A 16,917-nucleotide genomic window follows, 5' to 3' on the forward strand; every position below is an offset into this window, starting at 1 on the left:
TCTCTCAGTACTTGCTTTGCAAAATGGGGACCTCTATCAGAGTCTAATATTTCTACTAGTCCATACCTAGGGATTATTTCTTCCAGCAGGGTTTTAATCACCACATTTGCAGTAGCCCGTGATGTAGGATATGCTTCTACAAAGTGGGTTAGATGATCTACCAGTACCAATAAGTACTTGTATCTCCCTACCTTCGGTAGCTCGGTGAAATCTATTTGTACATGTGAAAAAGGTCGGTGTGCTAATTCCCTTCCTCCTGGAATCCTTTCTCGAGCCTGATGTCTGTTAACTCTTTGGCATGTTATACATCCCCTAACTACTTGTTTTGCTATATCGTAAATTCCTATACACATGTACTTAATAGTAAACTGATCTACTAAGGCTTGGGTTCCCCAATGAGTCTGGTCATGCAGCTGCTGCACTATTCTTGGGCCATAGATTTTGGCAGTACCTCCCTATCATCTGGCAATTTTTGAATATCCCCATTCTCTTTTATTCCCATTTTGTCTAATTTCTCCTTTTCCTGGGCTGTAAAGCTCAGGACTCGAACTTTCTCATCATCTCGTGTTCTCCTTATCCCCTGATCCTGGAATTTTCTGAGAGCAGCTTCCTTTGCCTCTCTGTCTGCTGTGTTGTTTCCTCTGATCAAATGGGAGAGACCCTTTTGATGTCCTTTAACATGTACTATTGCTATTTTCTTTGGGCCTCTTAAAGCTTGTAGACCTGAGTAATTAGTTCCTGATGTATTAATTCTCTTCCTCAGGAGTTTATTAACCCTCTTTCTTCCCAAATTTTCCCAAAGGTATGTACCACTCCAAAGGCGTATTTTGAGTCCGTGTAGATGGTCCCAACCTTAGCTTCCAAGAATTTTAGAGCCCGCAATACTGCATACAGCTCACAGGCCTGGGCTGACCAACTAGGACTCAAAGGTCCGGATCCTATTATTTCCAAATTTTCACCTCCTACAATCGCATATCCAGAGATTCGCTTTCCCTCAACAACTCTAGAGGACCCATCCACAAATAACTTTTCTCCCTCTTCCAGTTCTTCCTCTTCGAGGTCCGGCCTAATTTTTGTTTGTTTTTCTATGCTATGTAGGCAGTCCTGAGTTAAATCCTCCTGTGGATCTCCAAACAAGAATTCAGCGGGGTTTTGCAGAGAGGTGGTTTCAAGTATCAACCAAGGGGATGACAGTAAAATGCCCTCGTATTTCAAAAGTCTTGAGTCTGTTATCCATTTTTCTGCCTTTTGTTGCAATACTGCCCGTATGTTATGGGGGGTGAAGACTTTCAGTTCTCCTCCATAGGTAATTTTGAGAGCTTCTTCCACTAAGAGGGCTGTTGCCACTATAATCTGCAAACATGTCAGCCATCCTCTGCTTACGGGGTCTAGGATTTTAGAAATAAATGCTACTGGTTTTCGACTGCCGGCCCAGTCCTGAGCCAGTACCCCAAATGCTACTCCTGCCTCAGTGTTAACAAACAAATAAAAGGGTCTCCTAACATCCGGGAGGCTTAGCCCCGGGGCATTAGCCAATTCCTCTTTTAATTGTTCTGATGATTCATCATCCTTCTCAGTCCCTTTCATCAAACCTTCAGCAGTTAGTTTTTCATACAAAAATTTTACTTTACCCCTAAAGTTTTCAATCTATTGTCTGCAGTATCCTACAAGACCCAATAGCTGCCTGATTTGTCTCTTATTTCTTGGGGGAGGAAGGGAGAGGATTCCCTTAACCCTCCCTGGGTCTGGTGTTTTAGTTCCTTTACTAAGTCGGTGTCCTAGGTACTTCACTTCTTCTTCTACAAATTGCAATTTACTTTTGGACACCTTCAGCCCCTGGATGCTTAAAAAGTTCAGAAGCTTAATGCTTTCTTCTCTAACTGATTCCTCGCTTTTTCCAGCAATTAAAAGGTCATCTACATATTGAACAATGGTTATTCCTTGGTTTCGGGTATAGGATTTCATTATTTGCTCTAGTGCCTGCCCAAACAAATTTGGGGATTCTGTGAATCCCTCTGGGAGCACTGTCCACCTTAGTTGTTGCTTTTGGTCAGTATCGGGATCTTCCCATTCAAATGCAAAATAATCTCTACATTCTTCTTTCAAGGGGCATGCCCAAAAGGCGTCTTTCAAATCTATAACACTATACCAGTGATCATCTGGTTTCAATTGACTGAGCAATGTGTGGGGGTTTGCTACTACAGGGAACCGGGCAATGCTTCTCTTATTTATTTCCCTTAGATCATGTACTAATCGGTATTTTCCGTCTGGTTTCTTTACAGGTAAGATGGGGGTGTTGAAGGGAGACATGCAAGGTTCCAAGAGCCCTTGTTGTATTAACCATTCTACCTCTGGTTTTAGTCCCCTTCGCCCCTCATCTGACATGGGATATTGTTTTATCCTTACTGGGATTTCTGGGCTTTGAATGTTGACTGTGAAGGGCTCTGTATTCAATCTTCCTGCTGTATCAGGGGTATACCAGACTTCTGGGTTGATTTTCTCTTCGTCAGTGACCCGTAAGGGGCACAACCTGACTTTCAGCTGTTTTTCTTCAATAGTTATGTTTATCCCTAATTCCACCATTAAATCTCTTCCTAATAAATTGTAATCAGCTTCAGGGACCAGTAGCAGTGATCCTACCCCTATTTTCTTCTCTGATTCTATTAAAACATCTTTAATTACAGGAACCTTGAAGGGTTCTCCTTTTGCCCCAATAACCTGTAGTGTGGGAGGTGAAATCTTACATCCCGGGGGCAAAGATTGAACTGTTGATCTCTCAGCCCCTATATCTACAAGGAAGGTTATGGGGGTTTGCTGGGGACCCACCTTAAGTTTTACCAAGGGCTCCAATGACATTTGCGTCCCTAATAGATAGAGCCCTTGACCCCCCTAATCCTCTTTGAACATTTTCTCATCCCTAAGCCTCTTTCGGCATTCCCTCTTCACATGTCCTTTTCCACCACAACAGTAGCACACTGTTCCTTCTCTCCCTCCAGTTGGAGGTGCTCCTAAATCCCGGGGACCTCTCCTCATGCCACTTCTTTCTCATGCTGGAAGGTTGTTTCGTTGTCCCTCCCTGACTGCCGCCACCATCATCCAAACTTGTCTTTTGTGTGCCTCATCCTCCCGTCTAACATATACCTTCTGAGCTTCCCTGAGCAATTCATCAAGTCCTCTGTCCTTCCAATCCTCTAACTTTTCTAATTTCTTTTGAACATCCTCCCATGATTTGGCTACAAACTGTGTTTTAAGGAGCACTTGCCCCATTGGCGTCTCTGGGTCCACCCCTGAGTATAACTGAAAACTCTTCCTTAATCTTTCCAACCATTCTTCAAAGTACAAGAAACATCAGTGTTTCAATAGAATTGAGTTCTTGAGGGTTCTGTGACATCACTGAGGGGATGGTGACATCACAGAATGGGCTGTGACATCACAGAGCTGGGTGTGACATCACAGAGCAGGATATGAGGCCATAGAGCAGAGTCTGCCATCACAGAGGGTGGCTCAATGGCATCAGAGAGTTGGTTGTGACATCACCTGGTGGCTGGATGAGATCATAGAGCAGGCTGTGATGTCACAGAACAGACTGTGACATCACAGGGTGACTTTGTGACATCAGTCTTCTGTGATGTCACAGCACTGCTGTATGACATCACAAGGTGACACAGAGTCAGCTCTGTGACATCACAGGGGGCTGTGTGACATCACAGGGGCAGTGTGACATCACAGGGGGCTTTGTGACATCACAGTGGCTGTGTGACATCGCAGGGGCTGTGTGAGGTCCCTGGGGAGGTCACTCTGCCCCGGCCCCCTCACAGTTCCCCCCAGAGCAGTCCAACCCTGCTCGTGCACAGCGGGGTCCCCTGTCCCCCCGGGTCCCCCCGCCCCTGGCGCCGCAGCCTCCCCCAGAGGATGTTCCAGGGGACTGTACTGACGCTGTGTGGCTCGATGGAATGGAGGGATCATTGTGGCACAGAGAGGCCTCATGGAACCAAGGGTCCATTGTGACACCAGGGGGCCTCATGGCACCATGGAGACCATTATGACACTTTGGGGTATCATGGAAGCAAGGGGCCATTGTGACACTGCAAGTCTCCATGGAACCAAAGGTTCATTGTGACATTGCAAGGCCTCATGGAACCATGCAAAGACAATTAAGACACTTTACAGCCTTATGGAACCAAGGAGGGTTCCCGGGAATCATGGAGACCATTGTGCCTGGGGGTGCCCACAGAACCAAGAGGACCATTGTGGTATTGTGGGACCTCGTGAAACCAAGAGGCCTTTGTGACACTGCAGGGCTGCATGGAACCAAAGGTCCATTGTGACACTGCAGGGCCTCATGACATCAGTGGTCCATTGTGACACTGGGCAACCAAAGGAGACCATTGTGACACTGCAGGGCTCCATGGAACCAAAGCTCCAAGGTGACACAGCGTGGCCTCCTGTCATCAATGGTCCATTGTGACACTGTGGAGCCAGAGGAGACCATTGTGACACAGCAAACCCCCAGGGTCCAAAGGTCCATTGTGACATTGCAGGGCTCATGGAGGAGAGGAGTCACGCGACATTGTGGGGCCTGGGGAACCATGGAGACCATTGTGACTCTGCAAGGCCTCATGGAATCCTTGGGACCATTGTGACACTGCGGGGCCTTATGACACCTGGGGGCCACTGTGACATTGTGGGACCCCATTGAACCCGGGGGCCAGTGTGACACTGCAGGTCTTCTTGTAATCAAGGGGCCATTGTGACACTGCTGGAACCCATGGAATCAAGTCACCATTATGACACCACGGGGCCCCACGGGTCCAAGGCACCATTGTGACACTCTGGACCCCCATAAAACCAAGGGAAAAGAGAATAGCTCTGGCTGGTTTGGCCTCCCATGGGCTGTCTGACTGGTCCAAGGGACCTTTGCATGTTGAGTGTTACTTCTCATCTGCTGCTGAAACACTGGGGCTCTGTGCTTTCCTTCCCAAAAGATATGAACTGTCCTTCTGCTCCAGGAACCCATGGCCAGAATTGGGATTTCACCTCCAAATTTCCTTCTTTCCAGGGATTCTTCCCATAGGAATATTGCCAGGACAAGTCTGGCTGGCAATGGTTTCACAAAGGTCACCTCTCCTCTCTCCCCAAAACATTGGGGAGGCTCCATGCTTCACTTCCATGGGAAAGAACTGTCCTGCTTCTCCAGGTGTCCATGGCCGAGATTGGGTTTCCACCTCCAAAATTCCCTAAATCCAGAATCTGCTATTACTGACAAGTCTGGCTGGCCTTGGCCTTCTGAGGCTCTCACCTGCCTTCCAAACCTTGGAGGTCTGTGCTTTCCTTCCTATGGAAAAGAACTGTCCTTCTCAGCCAGATCCCCCTGGCCATAATTGGGATTTCACCTCCAACACTGCCTGTTGTGACAGACTGGAGGAGATTGTTGGCTCCAAACATTTTGTGTGTGGGGGAGGAAGGGGCAGGTCTGGCCTTGCCCTGCCCTGTAAGCCCAGCCCTGCCCTGCCCTGTGACCCCAATGCCCCAGGGGCCTCCAGTGGGTTTACGGTTTCTACCTGAACCGCGGCACACTGAACCCCCAGCACCGCCGTCCGAGCCTGGGCACTGGGGCCCTCTTGGCTCTACTCAGTGCTGCTGCTGTACTCGGGGCACCCCAAACCCCGATAGGGACCTGTGTCCCCCCACTCCAGGGATTGTGCATGACTCACACTGCCCCGATCCTCCTCGCACCTGGAGCTCCGTTCGGGGTTTGCGTGCCAACTCACCAATTCGTCTGCCACCCTCAGCACGCCCTGAGGGCGCCTACCAAGCCTGAAGGGGGAAGGCCGACCCCTTGCGTGCCACTCACATTTCTATTACTCCCACGCCCGGAGGGGGGCCCACCTTATCCCCCTGGGAGGCGTCTCACTCACTCAGGCTTCTCCTGCTTCCCTCCGTTTCTGGCCGGTCCCCTCGCAGCAGTCCGGAACCGCGGTACTCGAGGCCCACAGCTGCTTCGGGGCTCCGAGCTGCCGGGCCCCGTCTCACACACACTTCTTTTGCTTGCCTCCGACTCCTGCCACCGCCTTTACTTACCCATGCTCCTCCACACTCTTTGGTCCTAGGCTGCTGCCGACCGCTCCAGATAGGGCCAGATATCCCGCAGGCCCTCAGTCCTCTTCGGCTGTGGCCTGTCCCGGACCAGTCCCCCAGACTGTTATGAATGGCACGTGAGCAGCTCTTTAGTGATTTCAGCTTTACTGGAAACAGTCTAGGCAGGGGACCCATGGGGTGCGCACACCACTGCTCCTCCCCAGACGGCGTGGAGGAGGAGGAGGTCATTGATCTCATCCAGCCTCTGACAGTGACCATGGTGACACCACGGAACCTCATGGAACCATGGGTCAGTTGTGACCAGGCGGGTCCAAGGACACCACAGTGACACTGGGGAACCTCATGGGAACAAGTGGCCATTGTGATGCTGTGGATCCCCATGGAACCAAGGGAACATGGAACAGGCTGATGCCTTCAGTTTTAGCTGTCATATCTCCAGATTCTGTACTGCATTAGTCTGTAACTCCAGACTTCATACAGAGTGTTAGCAAGTTCTCTTCACAGTGTAGTCAGACAAAACAATCCTTTTCCAGCCCCAGAACCAGATGCTGTTGCAGCTTCAGGCCCCAAAAGGGCAAACAGGAAATTGAGGAGAACAAACTGGGAGGATGGGACTGCATCACCTGAGGCTGTAATTGGACATTTAACCCCAATATTTAAATGGACCAAACCTTAAAAATGTGTGAAATCTCCTGACCAGTCATCCATTTTGAGTGTAGCCTTGGCTGGGCTCTTGTCCTGCTCAAGGTGAATCCTTTGAAGGCCTTGTAATAAATCCCTACTTTATTCCTTTAACTCTGCCCAGCCTCTGTTCCAGGGAGCCTCTTCAGGCATCAAGCTGATCAGTGCCCAGAGAGCAAAGGATTGCTCAGGAAGTCCCCCTCACCCTTGGACAGTCCCATCTGACCAAGGCAAAAATCCAGTGGGGAGGAGAACATTATCTTGGGCCCTGGAAGGTGTGTTCTGCCTTTGCTTTGCACTTCCTTTCCTTGGACATTTGTGACATCTCCTTTGAGGAACTGAGGCTCATGGAGTTGGCACCAAATCTCCCATGGGGCTCCTCAGAGTGCACAAAGCCCAAAGGAGCTGCACCTCTACCAGAATTATCCTCAAGAATTAGTTTTGTCAGTAGTGGAATTAATGAAAAAGATTTCAATTAACAATTACCTCAAATGATGTTTTCCCATTTTCAAGATTTTCTCTCCTTCGTTTTTGTTTTCATAAGAAGCAATATAACATTTTTTTCTAATTGATATAGAAGCAGGGTGTTCCCTAAGGAAGTCTTGATTGGTAGGAAAGGTCTTCCTTGAGGTCAGGCACTGCCTCTATGGATAAAACTTTGCTTCTCACATTTCCAATACTGCCATTTCTCTCCTGGGCCTCCGGGCACCTGCATCCTTTTTTACCTTCTAGAAGGCAGTGAGCTGCATCTCAGCTGCTTTTATGTTTTGGGAAGTTCATGATGTTTTCTGTGGTGGTGAAACAGCAGCCAAAGGCCGACAAACTGAATCCTGACCTGAGCCGACAGAAGCCATGAGAAAGCTGACAACTCTTTGTGAGAACAGAGTTGTGGAACAGTGAAAAACAACTTGTTTTTCCTGAGAAAGAGCTCTAGGACTGTGGAAAACAACCAACATTCCCTGAAAAAGAGCTCTAGGACTGTGATAAACACTAGCCACCTGTATATACTGTCTTTTAACTCTTAGATAGAAAAATAAAAACTATCTCACCCAAACAACTTTTCCTGCACTTACACACCCGGGGTTTGAGTGACCAATCAATACAGGGTAACAACTTGTTACTGACCAAATGGGGATAGACAGGGGATGTTCTTAAAGAACCCTAAGAAAAGGCCTATAAAAAGACCCGATAAAAATAGCACAGGATCGATCCTTTCTTTTTGCCCTTTTATTTCACAGCTTTTTGGATGGTCTGTTCCAGTGCATCCCCTGTATGTTGTATTTCCCCAAGTTGGGTTATTCCAGGTTATATCCCTCCCCTTTTACCCTTCAATCATTATAATCCCCTCCCTGTATTCCAGTGCCTTCCCTATCCATCACTGTAAACTCTGCCCCTGTTCTGGACCCTTCCCTGTCAGTCTCCTGTAAACCCCTCCCCTGCAGGTTCCGCCCCTCTGGAATTCCCCTCATGTATGACGCCCCATTGGCCCATGTGAGCTGTCCTCTCCACCCCCTTATCCTGTGGGATCTCAGCACATCGTTCCCGATGTCCAGAGATGCCAGGAGAACCCTTGGGGGTCTCGAAAATCCTAAAATGTTGCCAAGAGTGTTTGGTGGCTTGATTTTGATCCATCCACAGAAGTGACAAGAGTTTGAAGACATGAGAATCACTTTAGAGTGAAAAGTGTGAAAGAGACACATTTAGAGGGTGAGATATAGACTTTAAAGTTTTTAGTACAAGAAAGTTATGGAAACAAGATAGAGAAATCAGGGCGTGTCTCGTCCTTCTTCTTTCTTCTTCTTGTCCTCCATCTCCTGTGATGATGTTAGCACTTGGAGATTAGTTTATGGTGAAAGTGCACTTGCTAACATGAGTGAAAAGCATTAGAAAATAAAAGTAAATATTATGTACGTAGATTTTAGTATAAAAAGACATGACCGGCCCGTGGGTAGTCAAAGAGTGCCTGTGACTGCTTGCAGATCAGACCTCTGTTGAGCAAACAGAAAATTTTGTAGATAAGAAATAATAAACAATCTGAAGACCGAAAAGCTGAAGAGTCCAAACTCGTCCTTTGCATCGCGTGCCACCCAAGAACCACTCTACCCGTGTCGGAGCAGAGACAGACAGCCAAACCCGACATTATCCCATTGGTCCCTGAGATGTATTCCCCTCCTTTTGCTCCTCCCTCCCTGATTCCCTATTGGCTCAGTGATGGTGCCCACCCGCAGTTCTAGTGCTGTATAAAATCCCGAGCACAGGGGTGCTTGGGGCTCTTTGGGCCCTGTTCTGTTTGAGGAATAAATGTTCCTCAGAATCTCACACCAAAGGCCTCCCTCTCCTCTTTACTCTGCTCCCTGACGCTGACACCATTCCAGCTGTGGAGCAGGTGGCTCCAAGGTTCAGCTCTCCCTGTTTCAGGGGAAGCTGTTCCCCACTCATGGCCCCATGTCGCCCCTGAGCCAGCTGTGGACTCCAGTGTCAGCCCGGGGCTCCTGCTGGGCTGAGTCTGCCCTCAGGCAGGGCTCAGCTACCCCACAGCATCTGGGTGTCACCTGTGAGCCCCGTGGAGAAGACACCTCTGTGCCCTCTGCTCAGAATTTCACTGCCAGGACAGCAGGAATGCAACCCAAATCTGCCTTCAACCTGCTGGGGTGGGGACCTCCTGCACCAGGGGCTTTCTCGCCATTCTGCTGCTCATGGCCAAGACATTTTCCCTGCCCCTCTGCCAGGGCAATGCCCTGTGCCAGTTCTGCTGGGAGGCTTCCCTGGGGCGGTGCTGGCACCAGTGGTTCCTTCAGTATTGGAACTGGAGTCAGCGAACACGACTGAGCCCTGCTGAGCTCTCAGGATGGCCGGGGACAACTGATCCACCTGGCCCAACCCGAAATTCACCCAAGTCCTGCTGGAGCCGATGGACCCAGCGGCCAAGAACGACCCCAGAGCCAGGTAGAACCACTCGCCCTTTTCCAGAACACCGCGGAGGCTCCACCCCACCGTGGCCAGGCATTACAGGTGACCGTGTAGGACCCCTCACCCAGGAAACCCCACAGCCCCGCAGTGCCCTGTAGACAGGTAGACCCAGCAGCCCCAGCCCACCAGGGAACCAAATTTCAAGACCAATAAATAATTTCAACATACTTGTGATACATGAAGATTTTTTTTTAGCAGTTAAATTATTTTGAGTAAATAAGAATTTTGGGGGTGTTCTATTGTATTTGCAGGAATGTCCAACGAAGGCAGGAATGATGCATTTGACTCCATGTTCTCAAAAGGCTAATTTATTACTTTATAATACTGTATTTTATTAAAGAATACTATACTATACTATACTAAAGCATACAGAAAGGATACTTACTGAATGTCCAAAAGATAATAATGGAAACTCGTGACTTTTTCCAGAGTCACGACACAGCTTTCAAGACCTTTCATAGACCTTTCAAAATTTTGAGAAGTGAGCGGTCAATTCTCACAGGGAGAAAAAGTTTTAAAAGAAAGTTGTTTTGAATTTATTTTTTTTCTTTTAAACCCAGGCCATTCCAACTTCTCTCACAGTGAACCACAGCCTTTCTCACCACCTGCACAGCCACCCCCCCAGTCAACCCACTCCCTCTGGACTCTGCACAACTCCCAACACACCATTTGTCTGGAGGAAAGCACAGACTGTGTCAAGGCAGCAGAGCCCAGACCTGGCCTGACTTCCCCAGAACACTGGAAAGGAGGAAATCCAGACCCACAGACACACACACGGACACAGAGCAAAGCTTTCCTCAAAGGGTTTATTGACTATTGATTGATTATTCTTCAGGGGAAATGGCCCAGGGCTCAAAGGGTTCAGGGGGTTCCTGCAGGGATGATCATCTCCTCATGCCACTGGAGAGGAAAAAGGACACTGGTCCTTGCAAGCCTAAAAGACAAAGCCCAGAAGGTGACCTCTGGAGCCCACTGGGCCATGGCTGGGCTTTGTCCCCAGCCCTGTCCCTGCAGGCACGGCTCACCTAGGCATCCAGAGAGGCAGCCAGGCGCTTCTGCCGCAGGAGAGCCCGCAGCTCTTTAGCCACAGGGGGCTGGGGACAAAGGCAGCGTTAGAGACACACTGGGGGCACTGGGCTGCACTGGGAGGCAGGGGAGAGCAGGGGGGCCTTGGGGAAGGGGCTGTGGGAGCAATGGGGTGCAGGAGCTGCTGTGCTGCTGCCCAGAAGCACTGGGCTCCTGGCCAAGAGGCACAGCTGGGAGGCCCAGTGTTTCAGCAGCAGATGAGAAGTAACACTCAACATGCAAAGGTCCCTTGGACCAGTCAGGCAGCCCATGGGAGGCCAAACCAGCCAGACCTGTTCTGTGTTCCCTTGGTTTTATGGGGCTCCAGAGTGTCACAATGGTGCCTTGGATCCATGGGGCCCCGTGGTGTCATAATGGTGACTTGATTCCATGGGTTCCAGCAGTGTCAAAGTGGCCCCTTGATTACAAGAAGACCTGCAGTGTCACACTGGCCCCCAGGTTCGATGGGGTCCCACAAGGTCACAGTGGCCCCCAGGTGTCATAAGGCCCCGCAGTGTCACAATGGTCCCAAGGATTCCATGAGGCCTTGCAGTGTCACAATGGTCTCCATGGTTCCCCAGGCCCCACAATGTCGCGTGACTCCTCTCCTCCATGAGCCCTGCAATGTCACAATGGACCTTTGGACCCTGGGGGTTTGCTGTGTCACAATGGTCTCCTCTGGCTCCACAGTGTCACAATGGACCATTGATGACAGGAGGCCATGCTGTGTCGCCCTGGAGCTTTGGTTCCATGGAGCCCTGCAGTGTCACAAGGGTCTCCTTTGGTTGCCCAGTGTCACAATGGACCACTGATGTCATGAGGCCCTGCAGTGTCACAATGGACCTTTGGTTCCATGCAGCCCTGCAGTGTCACAAAGGCCTCTTGGTTTCACGAGGCCCCACAATATCACAGTGGTCCTCTTGGTTCTCTGGGGACCCCCAGGGGCACAATGGTCTCACTGGTTCCGTGAGGCCTCACAGTGTCACAATGGTCTCCATGTTTCCATGAGGCCCCGTGAGTTTAACAATGGTCTCCATGTTTCACATGGTGCCCCTCAGTGTCACAATGGCTCCTTGGTCCATGAGGCTGTAAAGAGTCTTAATTGACTTTGCATGGTTCCATGAGGCCTTGCAATGTCACAATGAACCTTTGGTTCCATTGAGTCTTCTCAGTGTCACAATGGCCCCTTGATTCCACAATACCCCAAAATGTCATAATGGTCTCCTTGGTTCCATGAGGCCCCACAGTGCCACAATGGTCCCTTGGTCTCACAGGGCCCCACAGTGTCACAATGGTGCCTTGGTTCCATGGCCCTGTGCTGGTGCATTCCTCCCTGCCCTTCTCAGGCCGCCCTGCCAGCTGAGGAATGCTCCTTGGGGCTCGGCCTTGGCCAACAGCCCCTGGGCTCAGCTCCTCTGCAGCTCATCACAAACACTGTCTGCTCCAGGCACTGCTGCTGCCCAACCAGCTCCTGCTTTCTGTAGGAGCAGCCCTGGGAACTGTTTTTGTTCCCTCAGTGGCACAAGATCCCTGTACTCACCCTGCCAAAGAAAGCTGTTGGTGCCCAGTGCGGCCAGGATGAGCCATTGCTGGGACTGAAGCCCCTCTCTTGGGGCCCTGCAAACAGCGCTCCAAAAGGAGCCCTTGGAGCTCTCCTGGGCCAGCGACTCCCTCTGAGCGGGGCCTCTCCCAGCCGGGAACTCTCCCGTTTGCTGCACTCAGGGATCCCAAACAACGACAGAGCCTGGGCCGATCCCCCCACTCCTCCAGGCTCAACCCTTCAGCCGCTGGGGAGATGCCTAAGGATCAGCAGTGAGCATTCCCTGCTCTCAGGGGAATTGCTCACAGGTGCCTTGCACTGACTCTTTGTGTCTGTGTGCACACAGGAGTGCCTGTGCTGGGGAAACGTGGCAGAAATGCTGCTCTCTGAGGCCTTGGAGTGCCTTGGATAGTTGAGTCAGTCAGGCCTGTAGGGAAGGTTAAATCACAAGGTCTAAGTGAAGTTACCTGCTGCTAAGAGTTGTTCTTAGTTGCTAAGTTGTTACCTTCAATATAAGTTATCAGCTAAGTTAAATATTGTAAAGTGTTATTCCTCTGTTAAATTGCGAAGTCATAGGTTTAAGTTAGGTTTAATGCTGTTACGCTCTGCTCTTTTGCAAATTTCTGAAGTTGAAAGTATCAGTTAAGGTTAAGGTATAAGTGAAGTCCTGTTAAGTTTGAGCTCTGTTAAGCTTTTAGGCCGTATTCCTTTTATCCTTGCCCTCACTGTCCTTGTGTCACACACACACAACACACAGAGGGACAGTTCTCGGTTAATTTCTGGTTTGATTGCCTGGATTTGCTTTGGTTTTCTTGTGGCTTTGTTTCCCTGGTGTGCCTGAAGTGTCCAGTCAGGAGCAGAGTGACTCTTGCCAAGAAACTTTGTGCTGCTGTCCCTTAATATTCAATCTGGTTTTTGCTGCTCCCTTGCTGGGGATTTTTTCAGGGCTCTCAAGGCCTCGTTGGTAGCAGGGTGAAGGAGCCCTGGCCCAGGCTCTGGCCCTGGGGGACACGGGGACGCTGCCGGGGGGTCCCTGTCCCCCTGTGCCACCCCCAGGGCCCCGGCCCCCCGTCCCCATGTCAGGCTCTGGGGTCGATCTCGTGGAACATTCTCTGGGGGAGGCTGCGGCGCCGGGGGCGGGGGGACCCGGGGGGACAGGGGACCCCGCTGTGCACGAGCAGGGTTGGACTGCTCTGGGGGGGACTGTGAGGGGGGCCGGGGCAGAGTGACCTCCCCAGGGACCTCACACAGCCCCTGTGATGTCACACAGACCCTGTGATGTCACACTGCCCCTGTGATGTCACAGAGCTAACTCTATATCACCTTGTGATGTCATACAGCAGTGCTGTGATGTCACAGAAGACTGATGTCACAATGTCACCCTGTGATGTCCCAATCTGTTCTGTGATGTCACAGCCTGCTCTATGATGTTACACAGCCACCATGTGATGTCACAACCCACTCTCTGATGCCACACAGCCACTCTCTATGATGGCAGACTCTGCTCTATGCCTTCATATCCTGCTCTGTGATGTCATTGCCAGCTCTGTGACATCACAGCCAGTTCTGTGATGTCACCATCCCCTCAGTGATGTCACAAAACCCTTAAGAACTCAGTTCTATTGAAACACTGAAGTTTCTTGTACTTTGAAGAGATCCCTGTCAGGGACACAGCTGAGAAAGTGTCAAGTGTCCCCAGGTTCCAGCTAGAGCAGAACACTGCAGGCAGTGATGCCAGGTGGGCACAAGCAAGTCAAAGGTGTCTCTGGTGCTGAGCACACCTGGAGGTGTTTGAGGAATGCAAAGGGCCAAGGCCTGAGCCCCAGGCCCTGGCCAGGCAGATCCTGTCCCTCCCTCCTTGCTCCGGGCTCTTCCCGGGATGGGCACTTGCATGTGGGGATGTGCAATGCCAAGGGCAGGAGCGTGGGGCAGCCCCTGCCAGGCTGCTGAGCAGGGACAAGGAGGCAATGAGGCCCCAGGCCTGCAAGGGTCACTTGTCCCCTCCTGGCCCCAGGGCCAGCAGCCATGGCCAAAGTGCTGCCCAAGTTGTCTCTGTCAGGGCTGTCTTGCAGCTGCTGCCCATCCCTGTGCCCTGTGCAGCCCAGGCTGTCCTACGGTGTCCCTGCCCTGGCCTCTGTCCCTGCAGGCTGTCGGTATCCCCTGGCTGCCCCACCTGGCTGGGCCCTTCCTTTGCTGATAGCTTTGCCTGGCCACTGCATGGTGTTTGCATTGATTGAGCAATTAGGTCAAAGCTGTATCGCACTGTCTGTAAGGGGAGGAGTTCCTTAATAAGTACAGTAGGATATGATATAATATAGTAGAATAAAGCCATGGATCAGCCTTCTGCAATCATGGAGCCAATGCTAATTATTACCTGGCTGGGAGCCTGCAACAACAAGCAAACACTGCAGTACTGATAAACAGAGGTACAGCCAGGGGAGGGAGGCAGGTGGAAAAGGCTTTGTGCTGTCCCTGCTCTGAGGGGATGCTCAGCACGGCCTGAAGGTCTGCATATAGGAGAAAACAACAATGAACATAGAACAGCCAAATGATAAACAGGCACAAACAGCAAGAAGCCCAAGTTCCCTGGGGTTGGAAGTTTAAGTATCTGGGAGATTTCACAGAAGAACTGGCCCAGGGCATTGCCATGGCACAGGGGCAGGGAAAATGTATTGGCCATGTGCAGCAGAGCAGTGAGAAAGCCCCTGGCCCAGGCAGCTGCTGCCATGTGGGCACAAGCTCTGCTGCCCAGGAGGGTCCCGTGGTGCAGGGCTTTGCAGATGGACACGTAGCAGTCGGAGCACATGACGGTCAGGAGGGAAAGCTCTGCTGAGATAAAGAACAAAAAGAAAAAGACCTGTGCAGCACATCCTTTGTAGGAGATGGTGCTGGTGTCCCAGAGGGAATTGTGCATGGCTCTGGGCACAGTGGTGCAGATGGAGCCCAGGTCAGTGAGGGCCAGGCTGAGCAGGAAGAAGAACATGGGCATGTGCAGGTGGTGGCTGCAGGCTACGGCGCTGATGATGAGGCCGTTGCCCAGGAGGGCAGCCAGGGAGATGCCCAGCAAGAGGCAGAAGTGCAGGAGCTGCAGCTGCCGCGTGTCTGCCAATGCCAGCAGGAGGAAGTGCCTTAAGGAGCTGCTGTTGGACATTTGCTGGGGCTGCACGTGGGCACCTGTTCATGGAGAAAAGGACAGTGAAGGGTTAGAGGAGATACCTGTAACCAAAATCAAAGCCATTTCCCACACACCCTCCTTTGTAACACACACGGACATGCTCTTGTGTTTCAGAGTTCTGATGTTTTCTTTTTAAGCTCCTTCCATGGACTTCCTGGTACTCTTGGATATCAGAAACCCTCAGCATTTCTGCTGCCCTCTGGTAGAACAGAGTGATTTCCCTGAGGCAAGATAATGAGTGGCGACTGGGGGCAGATGATCTGTCACTTCATTCTGTTTGCAGTTCCTCTGGGCTTTCACTTTTCTCAGCTGGAGGATGTTCACACTCCCACGTTTCTCTTACAAACCCCCAGGTACTGTGAGAGCAGATGGATCCAGCACAGCCCAGCTCCACTTTTGTAGCCAAGGACTCATGTTGCTCATTCCACCAACCCAGCAGCATTTTCAGTGTCACAACACCTCTGCCTTTGCCCATGGATCTTATCACTCAGAGATGCTCTAGGACAGGTTTGCATGCTGGGGTGAAGCTCCCAGCCTGGACTGAAATCTCAGAGGGACTTGCAAGTGTCCTTCTGCTGGCATTGGCTGAAGGGAGATGCAGCTCCTTCCCTGGCTGCACTGACAGCATTGCCCAGAGCCGGGCACTGGGGACAGCGTCACCCTGAGCCAGCTGTGCCCCCTGCCAGAGCCCCCAGGGCCGGGCAGCTGCTCCCAGCCCTGTGCTCTGCAGAGGGAACTGGGCCCGGGGCTGCAGAGCTGCCCCACGGCTCTGCTGCAGCTCTGCCTGCACAGGAGGGGCTGCATGCCTTGGAGCCCCGGCCCTGAGGGCAGAGGCTTGGCTGGGGCACAGGAGGGAGGGGGCTTGTTCAGAGGGAGGGGCTGCACTGCAGGGGCTCCTGTGGGCATCTCTAAACTCTCCCTGCCGCAGCATTGCTGGGTTCTGTTTTCTCTCCTTCCCTGATCTTCTCTCTGCTTCCTGGAGATTTTCCTCCTGCAGGGGTTTCCCTGTGCCTGATCTCTCTGTGCCAGCACTCACAGAGCCCAAAGCTCTGTGCACTCTCCTTGGCCTGACAGAACCCTGCCTGTTTGCAGGGCATGTCCTGGGGGCAGGTTCTGTTTGCAGCTTGGAGAAAGGACAGCTCAGACTGAGCCTGATGGCTCCAGCAAAGCTGTTGCTGCTGCTGTCCATGGGCAGAGTGGCTGAAGGCACATTAGGGATCTCCTGTGAACCTGCTGGTCACTAAAAGGAACAGTTTGGTGGTCTCAGGCACCACTTGCCAAAATTCATAACTAATAATTCATAATCATCCTTTAATAATTATCCCCCCTCCCTGCCACTCTCCAGTAGTAGGAATCTGAACACAAAGTCTTAGGAAATTGCCTCATT

Source organism: Agelaius phoeniceus, chromosome 7 (assembly GCF_051311805.1).
Source record: "Agelaius phoeniceus isolate bAgePho1 chromosome 7, bAgePho1.hap1, whole genome shotgun sequence".
Lineage (NCBI taxonomy): Eukaryota > Metazoa > Chordata > Aves > Passeriformes > Icteridae > Agelaius > Agelaius phoeniceus.